This window comes from Protopterus annectens, chromosome 3.part1 (genome assembly GCF_019279795.1).
Source record: "Protopterus annectens isolate FY-2018-M chromosome 3.part1, PAN1.0, whole genome shotgun sequence".
NCBI classification, from domain to species: domain Eukaryota; kingdom Metazoa; phylum Chordata; order Ceratodontiformes; family Protopteridae; genus Protopterus; species Protopterus annectens.
Window position 1 is genome coordinate 731,866,032 of NC_056732.1, and position 27,204 is coordinate 731,893,235.

Sequence of the window (27,204 nt, forward strand, 5' to 3'; positions counted from 1 at the left end):
ATTACTGCCTGCAGCCAAATATTCTGTTAAGTAGCAGGTGTATGCAGCAGCAATGAAGTCTGCAATTTTCTACTCAGTGTGGAAAATACACCTCCTACTCAACTGACGGCGATATTGTAGTTGAGGGCCTCACCAGTTAGTTTCATGCAGAAGTGGGCGTGTCGCAAATTGAGTGACAACCGAGCCTGCATATTTAACTTGCTTGTGCAAACATGATATGAAAATATTAAATGTACACAAATGGTTAATACAGTGTCGCCCAGGAAAGTTGTTCTTAGTAAAAGGTCCTGCCAATGATACTGAGGAAGAGTCGGCTGTGACACCTGCACCAAAAAAAAAAAGAAAAAAAGTCTGTTTGGACATTAATTGGGACAGTGAACCATCACATTCCGACATTGACAAAGAGAACTATAATGCTACACAGTAAAAAGCCTGATGACACGTGTTTTGACGGTTTTGTTTCTTTGCTGATTATAGTATATATTATTAGTGCAATAAAACTTGTCAATTATAGATGTTGGTAACAGTTTACTGTTATATTTACTCTCATAGTACAAGATCAGTGCACTTTTTCTTCAGTTGTACATTTGGAGGGAATGCATATTCATGAATGACATACCAGGGGGTGGGTTTTGGGTGGGGCTTGCTACTGCGCATCTGGTGAGGCCCTCAACTACAATATCGCCCAACTGACTCTGTAGCACCATCTGTGAATGCAGTGATCCAACCTTGTTTTGGCTCAGATGGTACTAAGTTTGAATACAGGTGTATATAACAGTTTCACATACTTTTAACTGTAAAGAAATATTATAAATTGGGATACTCATGATCCTGTGTCATCATTTTTGTGGAACATCATAGTGGTTTTCAAATACAATTTTATAAAATAGTTGTAATTGCATTTCCTGTAGGCATGCATCGTTGCTCAATGCACACCATCGCGCATCATTAAACAGTATCATGCACAGAGTCTCTAAAAAATAAATGGGGAAGACAAGAAAAGGGTGAAATGGAGAGCAAGTATGGGGCAAAACAAAGGGTGTGGGAAAGAACCATAGATATTAATTTCTGCAACAACAAAACCTGATAATATATGATGATTATTAGTGAATTTAGATTGTCACCTCCAGAGAGAGAGGTGACCACACTGCAATCATGCTGTATGGCCAACTGGACCAGGTCAAGGGTGTCATAAAGACACTGGTGTAAAATGGAGAGCTATGTATGGAATGATATTTTTAGGGGGGGCAGGTGCCCTTTTTTCCTTTTTTGCAGAGAGAGTGGGAGGAATGTTGTGGTATTGACCCAAGTATGTGTGGATAAGGTAAGGTGGGTAGGTGAGGAAGCAATGGCAGACAGACCAGACATACAAGATGAGATAATGAGATATAGGTATGGTGAAGGACACAAGAGGGGGTGCATGCCATGGCTGGGGAGGGGGGGACATCAAGAACCCATAGATATCAAGTTTGGAGGCAGTGAGAATCAAGTCCTCATCCAGTGGACTGTCATCACTGTCAGCTCATTGCACTGATGGCTGTAGTGTCTGATGTCTGCATTTCCTTGTATTATTCAGAGGAACAATGGAGAACAGTGTCTCCACCCAGCATAGGTGTGCACCAGCTGTGTGGTGCACAGTCCTACGTACCAACCCTGGCAGTTCATTGTGGGTTATAAAATCACAACTTCTGTCACTGCTCCCAAGGCAGAACTAACTGAGGGCCCAGGTAGGGCAGGGGCAGTAGAAGAGGGTGCTACCAGGGTGAGTCCCTGATGTATTGGGAAGTGGTGTCACCATAGCCAGTGGAGTGGGGGCAGGTGGCTCCAGTGGGACAGGCCTACCCTAGTATACTGTGGAATAAAGAGGAAAACAAAAGAACATAAGGGGGGAGAGAGAAAAAAGGAGAACATTAGCAACATCATAAGTGACATACAATACAGTGCTACAGTTCTTTCACTCTATTATGTTACTTTTACTATGAACAGTACAAACTGTGAAAAAATGTATAATGTGTCTGAATACCCAGTTGATAACAGATGCACACTATAGTACAGATTTCAGCCAGCAATCCTTAATGTGTGCATATATTGCCCATCTGCAGGCTCCAGTTCTACTAATTACATTTTCCAGGGGGCTATTTCTGCCACTCCTTGAGAGGTCTGCAGTTACAGTGCAATAATGATGAAAACATAACAGTACTTGTTCATTTGGTAATTGTGGTGTTTGAACCCACAACTGCTGACTACTCTCTACAACCATACAGTACGGTGTTTCCACAGAGTACTGCATGCATACTTTCCATTTACAGTTGCAAGATGTATGCTCTAGTTTATAGTGCTGTATTCATAGACCTCAAACTTATACAGCAATAAATGTGGACCATGTCATATGGAACAGGGGGCAAAAGTCTGAAAAATAGGGATGACTCTTAATTACTTGCTCTTACAAACCTATTAAGCTGATAGAGTAACAGGTTTTGCACTTGCATGACTTTTCTGAAGGATTGGGGGTCTGAATCTCACATGTCTGACATTAGTTAGTAATGTCAGCCCTCAACCCTTATGTAATTATGTGACTGAAAACCACAATTATATCTATAACTATACAAAGACTGGACAATCTTTGGAAATCTGTACAGCTGATGGGTATTATTGCATTACATACCAACTAAGCCCATACCTCACAATCTGTTACAGCCAGAAATGTGGACCAAGCAATAACTACTGGGGGTACAAAGGCATACAAATAGCAACACATTTCACATGTTCTTCTACAAACCTAGAAAAGTGATACAATACGAAGCTTTGCAGTAGCACAGATGTTCTGGAAAACATGAAGTATGAGATGCAAATGTCATTTTCTGACTGCAGTCCCCAGTGCTTTGGTTAATATTTACCAGACAAACAATTTATGAGAAGCAAACCAAAATTATAAGGCAACAATCTGAACATACAAAGCAGTGTTTAACTTCTAATGCTACAATAACAGTACTGTTGTGATGCATACATACCATACACTGCTTGCATCTTGCCAATCAGCTTTCATGGGCTCTTATATTCAGATCATGATCTGCCTCAAGTGTGGAAAAAAAAGAACAGAACAGAATACCATTATGAATGCCAAGCCTGACTTTATGCAGCTTTAAACTATTACAAGTAATGTCTGAAAGCCATACTTACACATCTGTGGGGTGCCAGCAATCCAACATTAATTGATCCAATGGTATACAGCTCTCTGGGATGAATTAGTGGCCAACCTTAACATCACAGGGTAACACAATCACAAATGTGAGCAGGTGCAGCACAGAGCAACAGACATGGTAACTGCTGCACATAGCTGTGCAGCTGCAGTGGCAAGCAATCGTCATGTCACAGGTGGAGGCCTTGCTGCAGAACCCCATCTCACTGCCACTGAGGAATTCCTGGTGAACATTGCCATCAAGGACAGCTCCCATCAATCCATAGCACATTATGTTCTGGATGTGGGTGCAACTCCTGCATCCCGAGATGAGCTTCCAGGTATGTTTTGTTAGAAGATAATTAGAATACTGTGGCATAATTTACTAACTTTAGTAATGTATAAGTCCGTGTCAGTTGTTTGTTAGATGGGTGGATTTAGGATTGCTACAGTTAGAAGCTTAATTTGAAGTAGTCAGCCACATTCCTGTTAATGTTTGAGGTCCTGCATATATAGAGGTGTAAATGTATTACCCCCTGTATTACTGTCAAATGTGATGCTGTTGCCATTACCTCTTGCTATACTTATTTCAGGAACACCAGGAATAGAGACACAGATCTCCTGCAGATGGTAAGCTTAATACATTTATATCAGTACTATAGATACATTTCAAGATGTCTCATAGTGTGTTCTCTCAAGCTTGTTGCATGTATTGTTGTACTGTCTGCATTAGTGACAGGATTGCACTTTTTTAGCATATATTGTGAGCATGACAGTGAGCATGAGGGCACTCTGACACCTGATGTCAGTGTCTCCACAGACACTGATGATGATGGTGGTCAAACTGAGGCACAATTCAGGGGTGCAGAGGTTGATTCTGGCACAGAGGTTAACATCCAGTGATCCCATTCATTTTCCCCAGAAACAGCCAGTAGTTCTATGCCTACCCAGTCCAATGAGGCCAGAGATATTGGACAGGCTGAAGACAAGAATATTGATTAGGGGAGTGTGGCTACTGTGGCTTCAGTGCCTATTAAATCTGTCCAGAGCCAAAGTGTTGATGAAGTGTCACACAGAAGTGTTGATAGGGGTGCTTGGTGGAGGCCTGCTGTCACTCCTCCACCTGGTGCAAGTGTCTCTTCCTGTGTTACTCAATGGATGTTTAGGGTCATCATGGAGGCACAGGCATGACTTGAAAGGTGCTCCAGACAAATGCTCAGGGTGGTAGATGTGGCACAGTCTGACATTCATGATGGCCTCCACCATATAGACAATTCAGTGGATTGGTTGAATGACATGTTGGAACATGGAGTGTCTGTGATGGAGCGAGGGGTTTATATCATGGACTATGCAGTGCCTGTGATGACATGTCTGCTGGGAGGGTGATGTCCACTTGGGCTAAGGCCATCCACGCCATCTACTGTTAGGCAACATGACTGTGCCCTATCACGCTGCTGTAGTAGCAGTACTTCCCCTACACAATCAGGGAATGTGCTGTCTATACCCAGATGTGGCAGGCCATGGGGTCATGGCACTGGGTATTCCTGTAAAGGGAGCACATCCAGCAGACAACAGTCAAAGTCAGGTAGTTACACTGCATCTGACCTAGGGCATGGAGGTGCCAGTCCATCTCCTGGCAGACTAAGGTCTTGTGGTTAGGGGTGACAGCGATGAAGTGACAACTCTAACATGCACAGCTCACACCTGTCCAACATACCAAGATTTAGAGCTAGCCCTGAGATTGGCTATGTTCATGCACACTCTCACACAACACTTTCATATGGAGGACCCCTTACAGAAACATACACTCAACAGTTACATGGTTCAGCCTGACTACTTCCTCATTCTTACACACACACACACACACACACACACACACACACACACACACACACACACACACACACACACACACACAATAACCGTTGCTGTTAGCCTAGGCCTTTTGCCCCCCCCCCCCCAAGAACCCTGTGCAAGTGATGATAACTGTGCCATATCCTTGATTTCTCTCTTTTGGATTCAGGGAAACTAAAGTTTTGTGTCTGATGCAAAGGGTACTTAGCTACATTGTTGCTTAGTATATCTACATTTGTGTTTAAATGTTAATTGTACCTGTGAATTATATTTGCCTTGCCAAGCTGTATAATGGATAGCATCATCATTGCACTACTTTATAGTGTATTGTCTTGTAAGGGTTGTGAAGTCAACAACTGCAATGTGTCTCATTACTTTCTAACTGTTGTCTTTAATGGTTATCCAGTGCGAAAGTATGGTGCACATCATAAGTCAGGCCATCACATTCAGGTCTCCAGATTTTGCATAACAGCACTGTAGTGTAATATTAACAGAACAGTACAGTACCATGCTCTCTGTTGCATGAAGCTCACAAGAAACATGCAGCTGCAGGACAACCCAAGGGTCTTTCTCATCAAGCTTACACAGAGTCTACAAACCATGCTATGATGTATGTATACAGATTAAAACACATATTACTTTAATCTGTTTTGTATCACATGATGTGATGTCTGCCTGACATCTAGGCCACTATACGATCATGCCCCAGTGAGATACATGCATATACAGTACTCTGATAGAGCCAATGACATCAGCATTATCTGCTGAACATACGAGAATAACAGTGTCCCACCTGCTGGTGTAAAAATGCTGTCTGTAATATTAAGTTACAGCTAACTTACACACACACACACACACACACACACACACACACACACACACACACACACACACACACACACAAACACACACACATTTGACTGCAGTGAGAATATAATCCTTACCTATCTAAGTACACATATTACAGAGCACTGAATGTAACACATGGACTACAGCACTGGTCTGACTTGTATTGTGTCTGACAACTCTTTATAGCTGATAACATCAGGAGTGTCTGTTGAGGAGAATATAACAGTGTTCCAACTGCTGGGGTAAAATGCTTTCTGTAATATAAAGCTACAAATGACTCACACACAGACACACACAGAGTTCACTGCAGTGAGAACAGAACCCCTACTTAAGTATATAGACTACAGAACTCAGTAGTTTACACAAGTGCCACAGCACAAGGCTGACTTTTGAGTGTGTCAGACAACACTTCATAATTGATGACATCAACAGTATCTGTTGAGGAGAATATAACATTGTCCCACCTGCTGATATAAAATGCTCTCTGCACTATCAAGTTACAGCTGACTTGCACACACAGTTGACTGAAGTGAGAATAGAATCCCTACCTATCTAAGGTGCACAGGCTACGGAACACAGTACTTAACACATGCACCATAGAACAAGTACGACTTGCACAAGGGTGTAGGTGGACTTATAGTTGATGACATCAGCAGACTCTGTGGAGGACAACAGTTTGGGAGGCTGTTTTGAGATGACTGTGTATGGATGAGTAGCTATCAAAATAATGGCCCACCATATGATTAAATAAGTAACTTCTAGATAACAATTCTATTCTGCTAACTAGAGATACACACAGACACAGTTAACTGAAGTGAGAACAGAACCCCTGTTTATCTAAATGCACAGACTACAGAACACAGTAGTTAATGCATGCACCACAAAATAAATCTGGCTTATACCAGAGTGCAGGTGAACTTATAGTAGATGACATCAGCAGGCCCTGTGAGGAACAACATCTTGGGACACCTGCATCGGCACATAAGGTCATAATGTCATATGAGGCTAATAGCCTAATAGCACTAGGCTGCTTAGAAGCCTAGCTATATAACAACACAAGTACCCTTACTGAGCATATTTGGATGGTTGTGAGAAGCATCAACTGGCACTGTCCATGAGGGAGTGCACAACATTATAAATTACACTTTGTCTTATGGTTGATATATGTGTGAAAGAAAATTAATTGAGACCACTGGGTTGTAATGCTTGTGACTGTGTGGCCAACACATGGACTGAAATCAGACAGCATCCTATATACATTTCCCTAGTACATTGAGTCATACCTCTCAACCTGTCATAGCAAAGAATCTGGACAAATCCATACATATTGGGTTGAAAAAGGACCATACATTGGGACACATTTTACATACTGCTCTTACAAAGTTATACAGTCGATAGAATAACATGTTTTTCATTAATGTGAATTGTCTGAAGGGTAGGAGTTTTGAAATTTAAATGCCTGTCATTGTTTTCTGGCTTAAATAGTCAAGTATTTTCAAATTATTTGCCAGAAAACAAACTGTTTATGAGGAGCAGGGCAAAACAGTGATGTCAAAATCATGACATTCTATAAATATCTAAACAATTTGAAAGGTGTGCATTGGGCAGCAAATTTGCGCTATAGATAACTAAGTGTATGCGCATGCGAGATACAGCTATTTGTGCATAGATAAGCAGTACGCAAATGTGAGCTGCATGTATGACTTGGCAGTTGATGGAGTGGTATCCCTTGTGGTTAATGTAGATTCTACCCTGCTCACCAAGTGGTGCTTTGATTTGTACATGAGTGCAATCTATGGAACCCAGTACTTCAGGGTAGTGTACCTCAGGGTAGAACTGTTGTATATTGCTAGCGCTCTCCTCAGAACTACCGGGGAAACATATGTGCTCACTGGCATGAATGAGCATAGCATCCAGGAATTGGTGCATGATCCTGGATGCTGATGCCTGTGACATACCCATCATGTCCACAGTTGGTCTTTGAAAAGTACCTGTAGCTAATATTCTAAGGGCTACACATACCTTAGTTTCCACTGGGGTGGGTTCACCTCAATTGGTTCTGCCTCTGAGTTAAGGGCAGCAGAGCTCACAGAGCTCTTGTAATGTGTCCCTGTCCAGCCTGCAGTGCTCTACAATCTCCAGGTCTTGTAGCATCTGCTAAGTTACCCTGGGCCTGAGCAGTCTTATCCTTCTCGGCCTAGGCCTATTGTCATCAGCACCAGCAGCATTGGCTTCAGCTCCTAGCACATGCAGATGTAGAATAGCTGCAGCAGGTCCTAGCATTGTTTCAGTTAAAATGTTCTTGTCTGTACTCCAATGGTATTGAAGCATTTAGGAAAACAAGAATGGAGGTTACACAGATGCTTTATAGCATGTAGAATAGCTGCACCGTGTTTGATTGGTTCATGAAAATGGAGTTCACTTGCTTATACTGTAATTAGCATCTATTACACACACCTGCTGCTAGCTCACCATTGTGCTAGGCACACCTCTGTGCACCTCTGTGCACTCCCTTGCACCCCCCATGCATTTTTTCATAAATAAAGCTAGCATTGGAAAATTGTAATTACTTTTTGCAGTCCTGTGATATCGCGCAAACATTCAGTATAAAAAGGAAAGCTTGCCCACCCTGTATTTGAACCTAGGACTTTCTGCACACTAGCCCTACACATACACATGGTGCCACAAGACTATTTATAAGACAAGCATAGCAAAATCTGCCATTCATTCATTCATCCAGTGCCATTTACCATCACACAAATGAGGACGTTAAAAAAATGTACAAAAATTATTCAAAATGGACAGAGGAGACACATTTTTTCAACAGAATTCTGAGGATGACATACAACCTGTGATTTATGCATGGCTTACGTGCATCTTCACCCTCCACAGACTGACCTATTTAACTTTGAAAGTGTAACCTGACACACACCCCTGATGTCATCACTCACTGTTGACATCCATTGAAATCAAAAACACAGTGGAAGTGAATACACGGAGTGAACATCCCTAAAGGGTTACTCTTTTTTGGAATTCAGAAATACCAATGAATTTTTACCTAAGTTGCATCTTCACCATGCTGACAGCCTGGAATCTATACATTTAGTAGCTGTGTCGGTGGAGAAACTGCAACGGAGCACAGTGTTGTAAACACAAGGGAGCCTATTCCTTTGCCCATATATCTACTACATACTACATATGTTTACATTACAATATAATATTCTGTTTCAGGATGTTCAAACATTGTAGCAGCCTGCACTACATACAATTACATTTTCTTTTGGTGGTGGGGGAGCAAAGTTGCATTTATGTCATGGCCATTACAAATGTATATTTTAGTTTGTAACTGTGAGATTCTAGCATCCACATTGTGTAATTAAGTAATTATGTGTATTGTTACATGCCAAGGTCAGTTCTCTAAAAAATTAAAGAGCTTTTATTTGCTGTTGCTTCCATGTTGACTGCTTTCTGTGGCTGTATTTAGAAAATTTCCAAATAGATGACCAACATGAACACAGAGTCTACACGGTTACTTTAGAGGTTGTTGAATCATTCCACTGTGTTGATTTGCTTCATTAGCATAAAATTCAGCTGTAATTTGCATGCCATGGAAGTTTCCATATTTGCGCGTGAATGCGAGATGCTGTGCAGAGTTTACTGAATCTAAAATGTATTGTGCCTGTGTGTGCATCACAATGCAACACGCACACAGTAAAAATGATCTTCTAGGCTTTCATGGATTCCCCCAAGTCATAATTTATAAATATTTGCTAAAATATCATGATATACTCTATAAAATAAAGAAAACTAAACTTCAGACCACTTTGCAGTTTTCTTTAAATGTATTCACATCCAGATAGAGTTCCGACCCCAAACTAAATCAGACCCATTTAAAATGGAAATGAGGGGGGTAGTAATCTAGTATCATCATTCAGCATGTAACATTACCAGATGCCCTGTCTGCTAACATTGCTTTGAAATAAAATAAATAAATAAACAGCCAAGCAAATAAATAACTTGTAAATAGAAAATACATCATGAGTATCAAATTCTCCAATGCCAGTGATTCCATCACACCTAACCCATAACAGTAATATCAGCAAACCTCCCTGTGCTAGTTATTCTATCAACCCCCCCCCCCCAGTAACAGTAATATCAGCAAATCTCCCAGTGCCAGTGATTCCACCAAACCCCCAGTAACAGTAATATCAGCAAATCCTCCAGTGCCAGTGATCCCATCAAAACACCCGGTAACTGTAATATCAGCAAATCCCCCAGTGCTGGTGATCCCATCAAAACACCTGGTAACAGTAATTTCAGCAAATCCTCAGTTGCTAATGAGTCCATCAAAACCTCCAGTAACAGTAATATCAGCAAATACTCAGTGTAAGTGATCCCATCAAACCCCCAGTGACAGTAATAGCAGCATATCCCCAGTGTCAGTGATCCCATCAAAACACCCTGTAACAGTAATAACAGCAAATCTCCCAGTGCGAGTGATCCCATCAAAACACCCAGTAACAGTAATATCAGCATATCCCCAGTGTCAGTGATCCCATCAAACCCCCTCCCAGTATTAGTGATATTAGCAACCCCCCCCGTATCAGTGATGTCAGTGAATCTGCAAGTGTTAGTGAGCGTCCTAGGGACACCACCTGTTGTTCGGTGTTGCTCTCTGAAATTAATAAAACAACATTTTTAAAGCCTGTTTTTCTACCTAGCTATAGAGGGGGGATACATAACCATTTATTATATTTCACACCTGATAACCTTGCTAATTCTTTTATTTTATTAAATACAATGAGGATGCACAATTCATTGGGGTAAGAAACCAAACTGGTGACAGTTTTAGATGTGCATTTTGCTGCTGTTATTCAGAGGAGTAAAAAGAACGGTCTTTCTTCAAATAGAAGTGTGGTGTTCTTTGCATTTCTAAAAAAATCCCCAATTATCTAATCCTTGTAGAATCTCATCTTCAGTTATCTCCAACACCTTTACAACATCACCAAAGTAGCCACTCAGCAATCCATTTAGTCAAAGTGGATTGGATGGCTCTCATGTTGCATCCATTCCCTGGTGTAAATAATTCAATCCCCTGTGTTTTGTTAAAGATCCTTTGTGACTGCCATTTCCCACAGCCAAAGGAAAAAAGGGACCATCACATGGATGCTAACCCCATGGCATTCCTGTCTGTATTTATAAAGGACACACATGACTTCTTCTTCTTCTTTTTGGCTTTTCCTGGTTAGGGGTCGCCACAGCCGATCACCTGTCTGCTCATGATTGATAGTGGAGTTTTTTACAGTGTCGAGTTGCCAGCCTAGAGCCCAAACTTCCACGGAAGGCACATACATGCACACACTCACACCTAGGGCCAATTTAGAGTGTCCAATCCACCTACAGCATGTCTTTGGGATGTGGGAGGAAACCGGAGCACCCAGAGGAAACCCACGCGACCACAGGGAGGACATGCAGACTCCACACAGAAGGCACCCCAGCCAAGGATCGAACCAGAGAACAGAGGACACACATGACTGCAGGGCCATTTTTCCTAGTAATTCAGAAACACGTTCCCTCCTTGGGTGATTACCATGGACTAAAGTTTATAATTTCCCATTACTATTTTTTTTGAATAATAAACAAATAACTCTTACTCTGGTTGTTTCCTAATGCTTAGAATATAGAGTGTGCCCACTGTGGGGTCATAAATTTGAGCTAACTAACTCTCAGCAGTCACAAAGTTCTGTCTCAGGAGGTGATTTTGTACACTGGTTGTGAAGTCACCCATTCAAGACCGAATTGTCCAGTGACCATGTTATAGTCTACAAAGCATTTATTCTGAAGGTCTGGCTAAGAAATATTTGTCAATATTATAAACCTGCTGTTAGCTTAGTACATGTCTGTAAGTAATGTTGCCAATTTTTAAGAGTCTACACTCCAGTATTAAGCTTGCCAGATGAGAATCTGGGTAATGAACTATTCAACTGGTACTGTGTAATTATTTCCTAAAAGGATAATTTAGTCTGTGCAACTATTTCCTAAAAGGATGATTTAGTTTGCAGCTGCTTAATCTTTCTTTGAGGTGGGTTAGCACAGTGGTAGCACCTTAGTGTTCTGACAGTCTGTCAAAAGTTTTGAAAATTATCAATATTTAAGCCAAGATTTTGGATTGGCAAATGTTCGCATATAACTGCACCAGGTTTAAATATTAGCAGCTCAGATTTTCAAGAAGCTGCTCTTAGGACAAGTCCTAATCATTTATATTAATGTTGTTTCACAAATCTGTTCAGTAGGTGGGGTTTAGCACAACTATTATAAAATCATCATACTGGATGGATTAGAACAATGACAATGTTGGCAAAGACATTGTATGTGGGAGTACTACAATGTTTTTCAAAATAAAAATACTGTTGCAGATCATGTAATTGCATCCATTAGTGTTTATATACTAGTGCAAAAACAACGGACAGAAAGGCTAGGGTATTTGACCAAATGTTATGCTGACGGTTGACCACATTTGGACAATAATTCACTCGCTTTCATGCATTTTATTGGTAAACACCACAGTTACAGTGAGTCCTCTGAATAATATAAGCCACCATGTAAGGAAGATAAGAATTTAGTAGTAAAGCTCTTCACCATTCCCTCTCACAGCACTCTTCTGATGCATAGATAAATGCATACAGACATGCAGATATTGTACTTTTGGCCTTCAGCCTTATAAAGTTTATGCTTAATATGCAAATATTGTCTTGCTCACCCCATGCATTAATAACACATGTAACATGCATCATGCATTAATAACACACATAACATACATGGCAGCAGCAGGTAGATATTCAGCAACATTGTTGATATTTGGTGTACACCTTCTGATGAGCTCTTGGGGTATAGTAGCTTTGACAGGAACACTTGTAATCTGAGATGGTTTAGTACTCCATTTAGTACTCCGTTTACAGTATTGACAGTCAGCTATGAAGAAATGTCAGAGTACAAATGAAATGAGAAGACTGATGTTAGTTTGCGGTATGTATATTTTGTAAATGTTTATCATCTTTAATTCATATTCTGTGTCTCTTACACTCCTTATAACACATTTTGCCATCTTTACAATTATTAGCATTGTTATCTGATTTGCATACATTGTACCTTTTAAGCTCTTTATTGAGGTAGCAGCATGTGCCATGTCTAAAATATGACTTCCAGGTATCTCTTGTGAAAGGGTCACATGGAATAGACCTGTCAGTCAGTTAGCTACCTATAATCATTACTCCAGTGTGATCAACATAGCATTAAAGATGGGACTGTCACTGTTCCCTTCTTTTACTGGATCTTTTTCCCCACTCTGCCATGCCAAACATAAAGCCCCCTCCTATCAGACTTGTTCCTATTCATTCCATAGATGTACAGAATCTTCTTTCCAATCTCCTAAGGTGAGAGCCATCCAGACAGACAATGATTGTGTTGATCTCACCAGCATCCCAGCAACGACAGCATTTTGTATAAATGTTCTAACCCCACCCTGACTTACATCAGAGTAGGAACTGCCTATACTCCTCTGTCAGTTTGTCTTATGCTCCCTTGTACATGGCCAGCAAGGGCTGCTGCCACCAGATTGGGTGACCACACAAATGTTGTCCCTGTACAGGCCCCTACCCTTTTGACTCCATCCCCATCATCAGACACAGACTGCAAGCAAGTTGTCTAAACCAGTCAGTACCCCCCCCCCCCCCACACACACACACACACACTGGATGGGCAATCCTTTTAGCTTGTGCCTTCAGATACCCATGCTGTTAATCAAACCTGTGTCACCTGGCTTCTATCCCTTGTTACCACTGGCAAGGCATTCTGTCCATTTTGTTTTGTCAGGATACCCTGATAGCTTTTTCACATGTAGTTAATGAGAACTTGCTTGGCCAGAGAAATTCAGCATAATTTTAAGCACAGGCTAAATCCTGAAAAAATAATGTCTGAGAATGCATGAAGAAATATGAAAGTGAAGTAACAGTGTCTACTTAAGTAAAATGAATTTCTGTGCAAAAAGTGCAATATATATTTGCTGCTTTCTACATACTCAGTAGCAAATATAAGTACAGTTGTTACAGGGAACAGTGTTAGATCTAAGGAATTCCTGCCTAAACTCTTACTAAAAATCAGACCACACCAGTGTAAATCTGTAACAAGGGCTAGTATCCTTGTATGCAATGCAGTGAGTAAGTAATATTCATGTAAAAGCACAACTATAGTAATTACTGAACTGTATTAGGCTTAGTATCCTTAATAAAGAATGCAATTTTTGTGTAAAACAACATTTGTGTTAAAGTACAATTATTGTAGTTCTTGAATTGAACATGTCGGTTATAATATAACGTGAATGCAAATTGTGTTTTGATAAAATAACTTGGAAGGTAACCTGTTCCATAGCCCTGAACCTTCTATCTGGAACAAGTGGACTAAACGTGGAACACTTACTAATAGCTTACTAACTTCAACTAGGCAGTGTACAGGATGGTTAAAATAAGCTACTTCATTATTTTGATGAATTAATGTGATTCAGTATTGAATGCCATTGATTTTAGAGAAAAAAGTTCTGAGGAATGAATGTTTGCAGACCCTTTTAATATGGAACAATGAAGAACATGGACTTTTTAAAACTCAAAATGAAGAATGTTCCTCATAATGAGGTACACTTGAGAGTTATAATCTGTTCCAAAATGTTTTTCTGAAAAGCCAGTGTTGTGGCTGAAAATGGTCTTTAAAACAGTTCACTTATCTGGTTAACCAAGTTGAATAAATGCAATTAAATACAATTTAAATAAATACATAATCCACAACTCCCTGTGAGGAGAAATGAGAGCTATAACTAGATGTCACCTACATGACTTTGCATGTTTTCACAGCCAGCAGAAAATGACAGCCGTGATGTTGATTGCATGTCTGTCGAAACAAAACCTAAGAAAGTACCTGTAGGACAGAAGATCACTGGCACATAATGTTGTGATGCTAAGTAACACACTTCAAATTACAACACTGAAGTAGCAATCATTAAAAATGTTCAGGAGATAAATAATTCCTCAACTGGTTATATGATACTTTAAAAACTTAGTTTAAGTGCCAGAACTGTAAACATGAGTTATGAAACTCAGACCTGTATAGAATGAACTTCAGTTACATAAAACATATTATGTCTGGGCTTGAAAAACAAGAACTTGCAGCAGTGTGCTATGCTTTATTACTGTATTGTTTTAACAGGCAATTGCAACAACCATTTCAGGAAAAATATAGAGGTACTATTATTGCGACAATATAATTATGCTTTTCTTTTTGTACTACTGCCAGTAACAGAATAATAAATAAATAAATAAATAAAACTTATTGCCAACATTCATCTAAGAGAACTGAAATCTGGAAATAAGTCTCTTTTTTTATCTGCTAGAAGTTTATTCATTCTGCAGTACGACACTTAATCCAGTTCAGTGCTGCAGGGGATCTAGACTATTTTCTAGCTTTTAATGAGCACAAGACAGTAACATTTATCCTGACCATTGTAGGATATGTATAGTCATACATAGTGCACACACACATGTACACACACACATACACACGCACACATACACACACACACACACACACACACACACACACACACACACACACACACACACACACACGCACACGCACACACGCGCACACACACACACACACACACACACACACACACACACACACACACACACACACACACACACACACAGACACACACACACCTACAGGCACTTTGGAGACTCACCAGTTCAGTTCTTGTTATGTAAGAAGTTGCAGCATCTACTTAAAACTGAGAAGGGTACAGGGAGGATGTGCAGCCTCCACATGGACTGTGCCCAAACCAAGAACTAGACTAGAAAACCAAATGCAGTGAGGCTGCAGCACTCATATCCAAACCATTGTGCCACCTAAGAACATATAATTTCTATTTTTTAATCTGTCATTACAGGATAGAAAAGAAGTAGCAAAAAATCCATGGCTTCCTGGTAAAATTCCCTCTAGTCCATGTAAATACAACCTGAGGTCTACTCTAAAACAGGTCCTAAGCAAACAGGTCCTAAGTTTAATGGCATTAACCAGGTTAATAAAAAAATGAATGAAATAAAATAAAAATGACCAATAGGGCCAGAAACGCTTAAGAGTACAAATGGAACTGCAGATGTACACGTCACAAAGCCATACCCCCAAACCAACATTAAGGGGCATATACAGTGTGGGCCAAGAATCTAAACACATGACATTTATTGTGACCGAGATAGCAACATCCACCTGTGATACTTCTAAGGTTCATTGAAATGCTCTTTTTTATTCTTTGTCAAATGGGAGATTAAGTTACTTTCCTCTAACTTACACAACCTCAGAGTTTGGTATATAAAGTAGTGGGTTGTAGGGGTTCATGGAAGTGCCACTCCCATCTCACCTAGGGCAGAAAAAAAAAATGATGAACTGGCATTTCCACCAGTACTACCTATAATCGCACAGATATCCCATGCACCTATAGGAACACAGGATAGAGTGGTGAACGTTGTACTAACGTGCAACATGGCAAGCAGTTGAAATGCAGTAGTAGTTACTGTTGATATGACCACAAAGACAGCAGCTATGAACCAGGGAATCACCTATGGTGCTGCATTATCCTGGATATAACATAGATGTGTGACAGATGGCTCATGTGTGTTTGATGACATGTGTGTCACACTTCCCATTGGTAATGTGCAGAAGACATGAGAAAATACACAGGGTTTCCCCGGTCATATCCAGCGGGCCAGAGAATATCATGGAGCAGATGACCTGAAATACAAGCAAAGTTCATGAAGTATTAAATGGTGCTACATGAAGCCTATATCAACATCCAGAAAATTTGATATGCAAAAAGAATTAACATCTCTACATCAACAGGTTAGTTCAAACAGACAGTAATGATGGCCATGATAACCAAATCCATAATGATTGTGATACAGTATACATGAGTGTCAGAAACCAGGCAGACCACACTTCATGGCATAAATGCTTGTTTGCCAAGCTAGAGGCACAGAATTTGTGACTGCCACATGCAGCAGGTATGCTAGATACAACATAGACCTGCAAAACACAGCATGATATGCTCTGTACACTATGGCGTATGTGCTGCATGCTGGTATTGTAATGAGCTGCACGTACGAGCATTGATATTACTATACAGTTCACATTAGTGTACAGTGAAACTGCAGAGTCAGGCACTTTCCCTGGAGTATTCGATAGAAAAGGAGTAGGAGAAACATCATGGTTTCCTGGTACAAATTTCCCTTAGTCAGTGTAAATACCAACTGAGGTCTTCTCTAAAACAGGCCTTAAACATAATGGCATTAACCAGGTCAACAAAAAAGTGACTATAGTAAGGGGTCAGGAAATACCTATGACACTGACACACAAATAGTACACCTCAGTGCATTCTGTACATACCCTTGTACACCGCTAGAGTCCTACTTATCTGCTTGGTGAATTTGTTTTGTACAGTACAAATTCTGACAGCCTTTGACAAAGTGCATGTACTATATGTTGTTACTCCTTTCTAACACTTGACAAGAACATTGTACATACCTGCCAGTCTATACTGTGATCAGCATAAGGGCATCTCAACTTCCTCTGGTACATTATATTACTGGGGCATCTCAACTTCCTCTGGTACATTATATTACTGGCCACACAGAAATGCTTGAATATACTGTGATATGTGCATCACATGCTGTGAAACACGACACAGACTATCTGCTACACATTCTCTATGTCTTTACTTGATTTGAGCATGTAGTTGTCCCTGTGCAACTTCTCCTCTCTAAGGTGTATCCTCCTCCCTCAGGAAAATTTCTATCTCTCATACTAGGGGAGTCAGGAGCTGCTATGGCAAATGGCTAATGCCTGATGTAAAAGTAAACATTAAAATGAGAGGTGCCATCTGGAGCAAGTATAAACACTTAAGCAACAAAGAAAAGTAGAATGGTTACAAAACAGTGCAAAAATCTGCAAAAGCCTTCTACTGCAGGGAGAAGCAAGCATTTACATTAGGTGAACCACAAAGTTTCTGGAGGGAAATTACATTCCTGCTTGTGAAATTCTTCAACAACATCCCATTTGCATTTTAATCTTGACTCCCATATAGTATCTTCGATTTTTTGTGACAACATAAGCTAATAGATCCTCTGACACTGGTGATTCTTATTCTACTCTCTACCTTGCAAATCCTTCTGTTGGGTTCATTCGAGGATCAGCACTTTGCTCCATCTCATTAAAGACAGTCAGCATCCTGCTCGAAGTGGTTGTATCTCATACTTAACTAATCCCAAACACAGTGTAGTTTATGAAGTACTTCTATGGATACTTACTTTTTGTGCAGCAAACTTTGCCATTTTGGCCATGCAGGACTACTAACTGAATGGACAACATACATTGCAGATGTTGGACCGATCTCTTCTCACTCACACCAGGCTCTAAAATGCATAGGAAATGACATGCTAACATTTCACCACCTCACAATAATGCATAGTTGAATTAAGCTAGCCCATTCCATAGGCTCATGCCATTGCTAAGTAACTGTTTTACTTACAGTTGAATCAAAACTATTTCTGCAGTAAATTCTTGTGCATTTCTCTGTTCAACTTCTGTAACAATCGTTTTGTCTTATTAATCACTGTACTTTTGCTTTTTTCCCCTGTAAGTGGTAGTTGACCAATTGTCAAAATACCTTGCCAGTAACGGTGCGGAGAGTGAAGGAACAGTTAAATACTAGACAGCAATAATAGGCACACAAATGAGTTTTGCAATAAACAGAGAATAACAAAACAATTTTTTTTTTCAAAATATTAAAGAAAAATTTCAAATTACAAAAGATACGTGCACCAAAGATACATACACCAATGGTAGCAACACAATATCAAAAGAGGAAATGACTGATAAAGATCACTGTAAAACTGTTACTGATACCAAACGAGTATTACACAAATCAGTAAAGAACAATAAAACTGCTGTAAACCACAAACATAATAAGAGTAGAACAGTTAGCTAATAAGGTTAAGGACAGAACCTCTGGTAGCCACAGCACTTAAAATGCAAAATAGCAACTGCGCCAGGCTTTAAGGACAGATGGCATTAAAATATGCACTGCACCTAGAAAATCATACCACCTCATCACTCTAACTGTATAGTCTTATAACCATTCTGTTTTATACTTGTATGTAGCCAACATGTGAATTTCTGCCCATATTTTAGTTTATACGTTATGTATGCCATTTGTTTCTTTTCTACTCTTTTTTATGGCTATACGTGTTATTGGAAACTTTTTATATTCTCAAATCCACTTTGGGTAGTTTAAAAATTGTAATCACAACCTATGCCTGTAATATTTTATATTTTAATATGTAAACATTGAACTTTTCTCCTCCGGCCTCTGCTGAAAAGTAGTTTTTCCCAGTCAGACCATCCTGGTCAACAAATGGAAATAAATAAATAAAATGCAAAAGGACAATTGTACCTATAATAGATAAAGCACAGAGAAATTGCTTACCATTGCCTAAGACAAAGCTCTAACTAGGTCACCTGGTGCCCTGGGCAGGTTCCCAGACTGGTGATCCCTTCAAATCAAAATTGCAATTTGAGGGCCAAAAGCTGTTCCTGAAGTTGTGTACCTGTTATGCTACCTACAACTGTATCAAGCTGCTTACTACAGTTGCTTAATTCCTCAACTACTGAAGCACTGAGCTCCTCACATGCAGAACTGACATTTCTTAAAGAAACCATGATATCACTTGCAGCTTCTTATATGAATGCTGGTACTATACTATGCCATGTTGACAAGTACTGATCATCCTTTAACAGCTGGTGCCTGGAGCAGTGACCCCTTTCACCCTGCCAAATAAAGGTCTAGCCTATGATTTTGGGTAAATCAGAGAGATAAAGAAAAATGTGTCAGAACTAATGCAGAATGAAAACTAACTAAGAATGACAGCATCAAAAATGATATGAGTAAGAAAATAAAAGCTTACCTTGGAGCAGGTGGTTTGCACAACAGGATGCATAAGTAGACCTGTAAAAGTCTATATGGTAGGAATGTGGTTTTCAGGTAAATGACTGAAAATGTGAAATAACTGGCTGCAAGCTGTGCTGGCTAGATTGACAGTGTATGCAGTGCATCAGAGTGCCAAATTGCACAACAATGCAACATTTAAACTAGATTGACAGTGTATGCAGTGCATCAGAGTGCCAAATTGCACAACAATGCAACATTTAAACTAGATTGACAGTGTATGCAGTGCATCAGAGTGCCAAATTGCACAACAATGCAACATTTAAAAGTGCAAAAGATTCCTCTTTAAATGGAAACCAATCAATCAGTGATGATGCTGGGAATCTTCCCCTCTCAACTGGTGACTAGGAATCAATGACACCTCCTCCGTCTCTTACAAGGAGCAAGCACAGGCCCTAATCTCAGGCAGGTCAAGCAAAAGTAGGTACTTGCAGTTCTCTCAGTCTGTAGAAATTAGCAAAACCCAGATGTTGTAGGGCTCTTTGTCTCTTTGTGAAGGTACAGCAGTTCTCTTCTCTTACTCTCTCTTTGTCTTCAGATATGCAAAAGATAGTGAGGTCTACAGCTCAATACAATAATGTACCAATCGGAGCATGCATGTAAAATTTAAAACTACAGGAGTTTCCATTTAAAACAGCAACAAATCAATTAGACATGCCCCTGGGAAGCCACCCCTTTCAACGGCCCCTGCTTCTTCTCTCATATAGAGAATGTACTGACAGTAATCCTTGGTAGGTGAAAAAAAAACAGGCTTCAGGAGTAGCCTTCAGTCGGTAGGGAAGTGTAGACAAACCCAGATATTGTAGGGCTCTGAGCAAATGTGCATCAGCCCCCTCAACTTCTCATCTCTTCCTCTTCCTCTTTGGATTTGCCATGTATTCCTTATGTAAACTATACTGGAGAACCTTTTGTTTTTGTAAGCTTTCAAAACAGAAAACAAACTCAAATATTAGGCACCATCCATATTGATGCCTGATTTGGATTTGTCATGTCTTACCAACTTCAGTGACTTACATCCAAACCAAGGACTAAATGATACAGTTAATTCTACCTCTAATAAGGTTCAGATCCATAGCACCATCCTCTCCTCCACAAGGGATTACCTATGGTATACTGTTGAAGGATTAGAATTTATACAGTTAAATATCCACAGCATGCATAAGAAAGGTGATCTGCTTGACTTTACACAACTCTGCAAATCAGATATATTAGGTACAGGTGAAAAATGGAAAACATCTCATATTACATGTGACGAGGATAGGTTCCACAGTTATAATATTTTCATGCATGACACAACACATAAGAAGGTAGGTAGAATAGCTACCTGACCCCCCCCCCCCCAAAAAAAAAAAAACTCTTTTGCAAGCAATACACAGATGATGAAATTGAGACATGCCTATTATCTTACTTTTTGGCTTACATAAATCCAATAAACTAATTCAAATCTGCTTACTCCCAAAGAAACCTAATCTGATGGAAGATACTATACTGTAGGTTACAGGATATATTAGTCCTGAGGCCCTATGCCTTGGCTTTAATATACACTGATCTAAGTTGAGCCATGATAATACCAAAGGCTTTATTCTACTTTGTGATCTAAACCAACTGCTCAAAGTGATTAAAAAATCAGAAAGACAGACTATACTTTCAATCTTAACATCATTGTTGATGCAGGAGTATTTTCAGATATAATGGCATATTACCGTGATACTTTCATAATTGAGAACCTCTGAAATAGGTGTGTATACTGTATGACCAACCAAAACCAGTAACCTTAAAATGGTCCACCTAGTCCTGGACATCCAAAACAAGTGGTAAAAGAAACATATATTTGAGCAGTCAATCCATCAAATAATCATCTTTAATTTATAAAAACTTAAGCGCTTTCATCCACAACATTCTGGATTTCATTAGAACACCATTTGGTACAACAAGAAAGTTTAAATACAAATACAGAATGGAAATAATTGTCAATCAACTAATTGAATGAATTGAATAACTTAACCTGTAGAAAACAGGTACAGCATACATAAAATATATGTGTAAATAAAAATAGGGTTAAAAAGCTTATGTAAAAATATGTTCTTTCTATAAAAATACTTGTTAAAGGAATATATATATATATATATATATATATATATATATATATATATAATATATATATATGTGTGTGTGTGTGTGTGTAGATATATATATATATATATATATATATATATATATATATATATATATATATACAGTAGTCAAATATGTATTTTTGTAAGACCCCTACAGCCAAAAGAAGAAACAAAAACATCATAATTTAGCAGCCCTTGTTTTAAAAATGGGCTGAATAGAAATATGCTCATTTAAACCAGGTGAAATAGTGGCATCCGATCTAATTTGTCCAAACCAATTCACGGTACTGTATTCTATTCTCCCACTTGTAATACTTGGACCTACATTTTGAAGAATGCCAAATTTAGATTTGGTGAAACCCTTCCATGTCAATGAATGTTTATGCAAAGCATTCTTCATATTCCCCCTTCTAATATCATACAGATGTTCGTGTAATTTCTTTCAGTTTTTCCTATATAAAAAGACTGATACTGCTGACCGATTGTAATATACACTAGTCCTTTTGTCTCGCAATTACCATTTTCCATCTTAATTTTTGTGTAACAATATTTTTTTAAAGAAAATGCCATCTTTTCCAAAATATAATTGCAATATCTACATTTACCACATTTTGTAGTTCCCTTCACAGACACCTTCTTATCTTTCCCTAAAATTTCCTTTATATTCGTATCCACTTTGTAAATAAACTGAGGAGCTTCACCCACTGAGTCATGAACCTCCTCATCTGCCTTAAGGATAGCCCAATTTTCCCTAATAATATTTCTAACCCATGAGCTAGTGTTATTATATTTAATAGCCATATCATTCTGAAAGACACCAATGTGGACCGTTTTGAGGTTAATACTTTCATAATTCAATATCAAGGTAAATACCTTCACATTACTAGTGTCTTTATACTACAAATCTGAGATATCTTGAAGAGGGTTAGGAAAATAAGGTTAACATTATGAGTGACTCAACAGATAACACACTTGCCTTTGGTGCTTGGAAGGTCAGAAAGCTGCAGGTTCTACAACCATACAAGGAACTTGAATTAATGTTCATGTACTGATGCTGTAGTACAGAGTGGGAGGGGATGCTGTACTCCTGAGGCATCTATCTTCTCTCAATCCAGATGTTAAAATGAGGTCCCATCTGCATGGTGGATGTAAGGGATTTCATGACATTTAAATGAAAAATAGTAGGAAATTTTTTTGAATATCCAGAAAAATGTACAATATTAGATAACTATTAATGTTTTAAGAAATCAGGTAAATATGCATATAATTGCAAATGCGTGATTAACTACATAATAGAATTACAAGCAAAAGGACATTCCATTCTTGACCGGACAAAATCTTATGGCACTGCCCCAACCAATTTTCCTGCAGTACAGATAACAGTATTATACCAACTATTTTAATTTTTGCACTGCACTATTTTAAACTGTCTGAAATGATGTACTCTGTTAAACCTTGAAAACTAACATTGAATCCTAATAACCTCAGTTTCTTTTGAACTTGAATACAGAAGGAGGTAAATTTCCCCAGTGTCCTGGTCAAATTTCCCTAGTCAGCATGACTCTCAACTTGCCCACTGGGGACTAACCTAGTCAAAAAAGTAGGTAAATAAGTGTATATGTAAATAAATAAATACAGGTAGGGAGTCAATTATCTGAACGTCGATTATCTGAAATGTCAGTTATCTGAATGCAGCCTTCCAAAGTTTTTGGGTAGGAAAAATCATAAAGTCTGAATATGTATATTATGGCATACATATTTGCTCGTGTGCATTTTTTGAGCTTGTAGCTCACTTACAGTATGTGTGAAAAACATTCTTTATTGTCCACTGGAATCACTGAATGGTGGAAAAGTGTATTCCCTGTGTGCAGAAAAAACAAGATTTTAGAAGTTTTTTTCTGGTTCAATGTATGTTTGATTATCCGAACAGTCTGATTATCCAAACTACCCTAGGTCCCAATTAGTTCAGATAATCGACTGTCTACTGTAAATAAATATGCTACTGTCCATTGCATAGTACTTGACCTTCTTCCTTTTATAAATGCTGCTGCTAATTCATTTTGGATACCAGCTTAAATATACTGATTCATGTCTGTCCTTTTCAAGCTTTCAGGTGCAAACATGCCTTGTATCCTTCATGTTTGCTCTGCTAACACTCTCCAGGCACTATACTTGATCCCAATTTCTGTCTGAGATATTATCTACTGTTTGTTGTATTGAATACAGACAATATAGTTAACAACTGTAAAAAGATTATCAAATAACATTAATAACATTTTGTTGATTCTAAACAGGGTAACCTAAGTTTTTCAAAAACTTTTGGGCAAGGTACAGATTTGCTTCTATATATTTTTGGAATACTCTACCCTATCTACATTTGCTAATGAAACAGATTAATTGTGACTAAACTAAGAAGGACTTTGAAAAAGCTGGGCCCACCTGTACTTTTACCATTACAGTAGACAACCATATCAGACGACAATTGAGAGACAGAATTGATTGTGAACAAAGTGAGTCTGTGTTGTCAGAAAATGTCTGTCTACCATCAAATGTTCAGGGTCTCCTAGCTTTGTTCTTATCCCACCTACTTTTATTAAACTTGCAGTGCACTTGATTACCACAAAATGTTTTTGGTAAGTAGGAACATACATGCAGGTGCCACACTGACACTATACCATAAAGCCTGTCTCTTGTCTCGTCATAAAGCTGGTATATCAATCAAAATTAATAAGTACAAACCTATAACAATATTGAACACTAGCAAAAATGTTGGAAAATGTAGTTCAGCAGCAACTAACACACTTTTCTAAGTCTATACCAGCATGGATTTTGACAGGGTTTAGCTGTTAGCACTCATCTGCTAACTTTAGCTGAGTACACGTGAGGGCCTTAAAACGGGGTTATTTGTATTGCCCTATTTTTATATTTTCCCAAAGCATTCAATAGCACCAGTTACATATGCCTTTTGGAAAGGTTTGTTGTACTTTACATTCATAGCTGGCTTAAAAACATAGAATTAAATGAAATTCTGAGTACTCCGGTACGTTATTTATCCTTGGACCCTTACCTTTCTGTAGAAATGTCAACTATCTGTCCTTGCACTGTCTGGACCTCTAGTAATTCTGTTATGACACTGTTCTTAAGAAAATCACAAACTATAATCCAAATCAGTGTTCAAACCCATTTCTTATAGTTTTAATAGTGGCTTTAGGAGTCGTGCTTGCTGTTTAATACTGGGAGATACAAACTGTCTTATTTTGCTATAACTATGCATATTTGACTTATTTGGTCCTACCTTCATACACTAGTGAAATGATTAATTGTGCAGATAGTATCATGTATCCTAGCATTCTATTAGAAAATTCCTTAACCTTAGACCATGTTGGCTTTAAACTAAAAAAAAAAAACAACCAAAAGCTATGCCGCCTATATCATATCAGGGGTCTCCCTTCTCTCACACTTGGGTAATAAACTTATTACTGCATTGCTGTTCCCTAAAAATTCTTATTTTTATTTATTTTCTTTTACACTTTGATGACTAGGTTATTCCCACTAAGCCAGTGGTGACTTTTCAGGAAAGACCTGGAATGGGGTCATACTGACGATGGAAAATTTGGCAAGGGCAAAGGAGAGTTTCCCCTACCCTTTGGAGCTACTAGACGGTGCCAGAAGGCTCCTACAGCAGCAGCAAGGAAGAGGCCTAAGGGAAGCAGCAGCATGGAGGAGGAGAGAAAAGCTATGAAGAGTTTGGAGGTGGAAAGTGAGAATTTAAAGAAAAAAATTGTTTGATATGGAGCTTTAGAATGTAAATAAAAATTCTTGTGTGGTGGATGTTACAAATGAGCACCATATAGCTGTCTCCATAGAGAAGGAAGTAAGTGAGTCTGTCAAAGTGGTACAGATAACAGAATTAGTGTCAGGAGAGCTGACAATGCAACAGTCAAAACTTATGCAGCAGTGACAGAAAGTAAAAGAGGAAAAAAGTAACAAACTGACAAGGTGTCTGGTTTTGTGGCGGCAGATAATGCAGTATTTAAAACATATGTAGCAGAGAAAGCAATCAAAAAAAGGAGAGCAGCAACAAACTGAAAAAATAAAACTGTTTTTAAAAAGAAGAGAAGACTAACTGTGAGAATAAACAAAAAAATGACACTATAATAGATATCATGTATGGGACAATTTGGTAACTGTTCTGGGTTTTAAAGCTCAAGAAATTTGGTTTCTTATACATATTGTGACAAAGACTTTCCATGACTTCACATTTGAAGGTCATGCTGCTTAATGCTAGGAGCCTTAACCTGAAAATGCACTCACTGGAGGCCTTACTCGCACTGGAAGATGCCGATGTCTGTGTGCACACGGAAACTTGGTTCAATTCTGTGGAGAGCACCCCTGCCTTACCACACTATACTTCATTCAACACATTCTGACCCCAAAATGAGGTTGGGAAGACTAAGGGTGGTGGAGTCTCTAGCTTCATTAAGGACAGGCACACCTCCAGACTGGTTTGCCAGCATGACACATTGGAACTACTCCAGGTGCAATTGAGAGTTGGCAAGACACCCATACAAGTTATAGCCCATTTTAGACTGCCCCCTCCATGACTCAGGACACCCATTCCTCCTACCTGGACCAACTTGAATCGATCAAGGTACCCCTTAACACCCCGATCCTTTGTGACATCAACTACCCCACCATAGACTGGTTGAACTATTCCTGCACTAACAATTCCTTGACATCATCAGTTCTAACATACTAGACCAGTTTGTCTCATCCCCCATAAGGGGAGAACACTCTGGACTTGGTTCTAACCAACATGGGTGACCACTGCACCATTCCCATAATATATTCTTCCCTGGTGAGATCAGATCATCGGTCTGTCTCATTTGAAGTTTCTATCCTCCCAACCCCACCCCAACCATAATCAGGCTAAAAAACTTCTCAAAAGCTAACTACAACCTCCTAAGGGAGGGTATCAGCAGCTTCACACCACCGCCACCCCCCCTCAGAGGATGCAGACAACTATGCTGAACAGTACACCAATGCAGCATACAAGCACATGTACAACTGCATGGACTCAGCCATAACCAACAGAACTA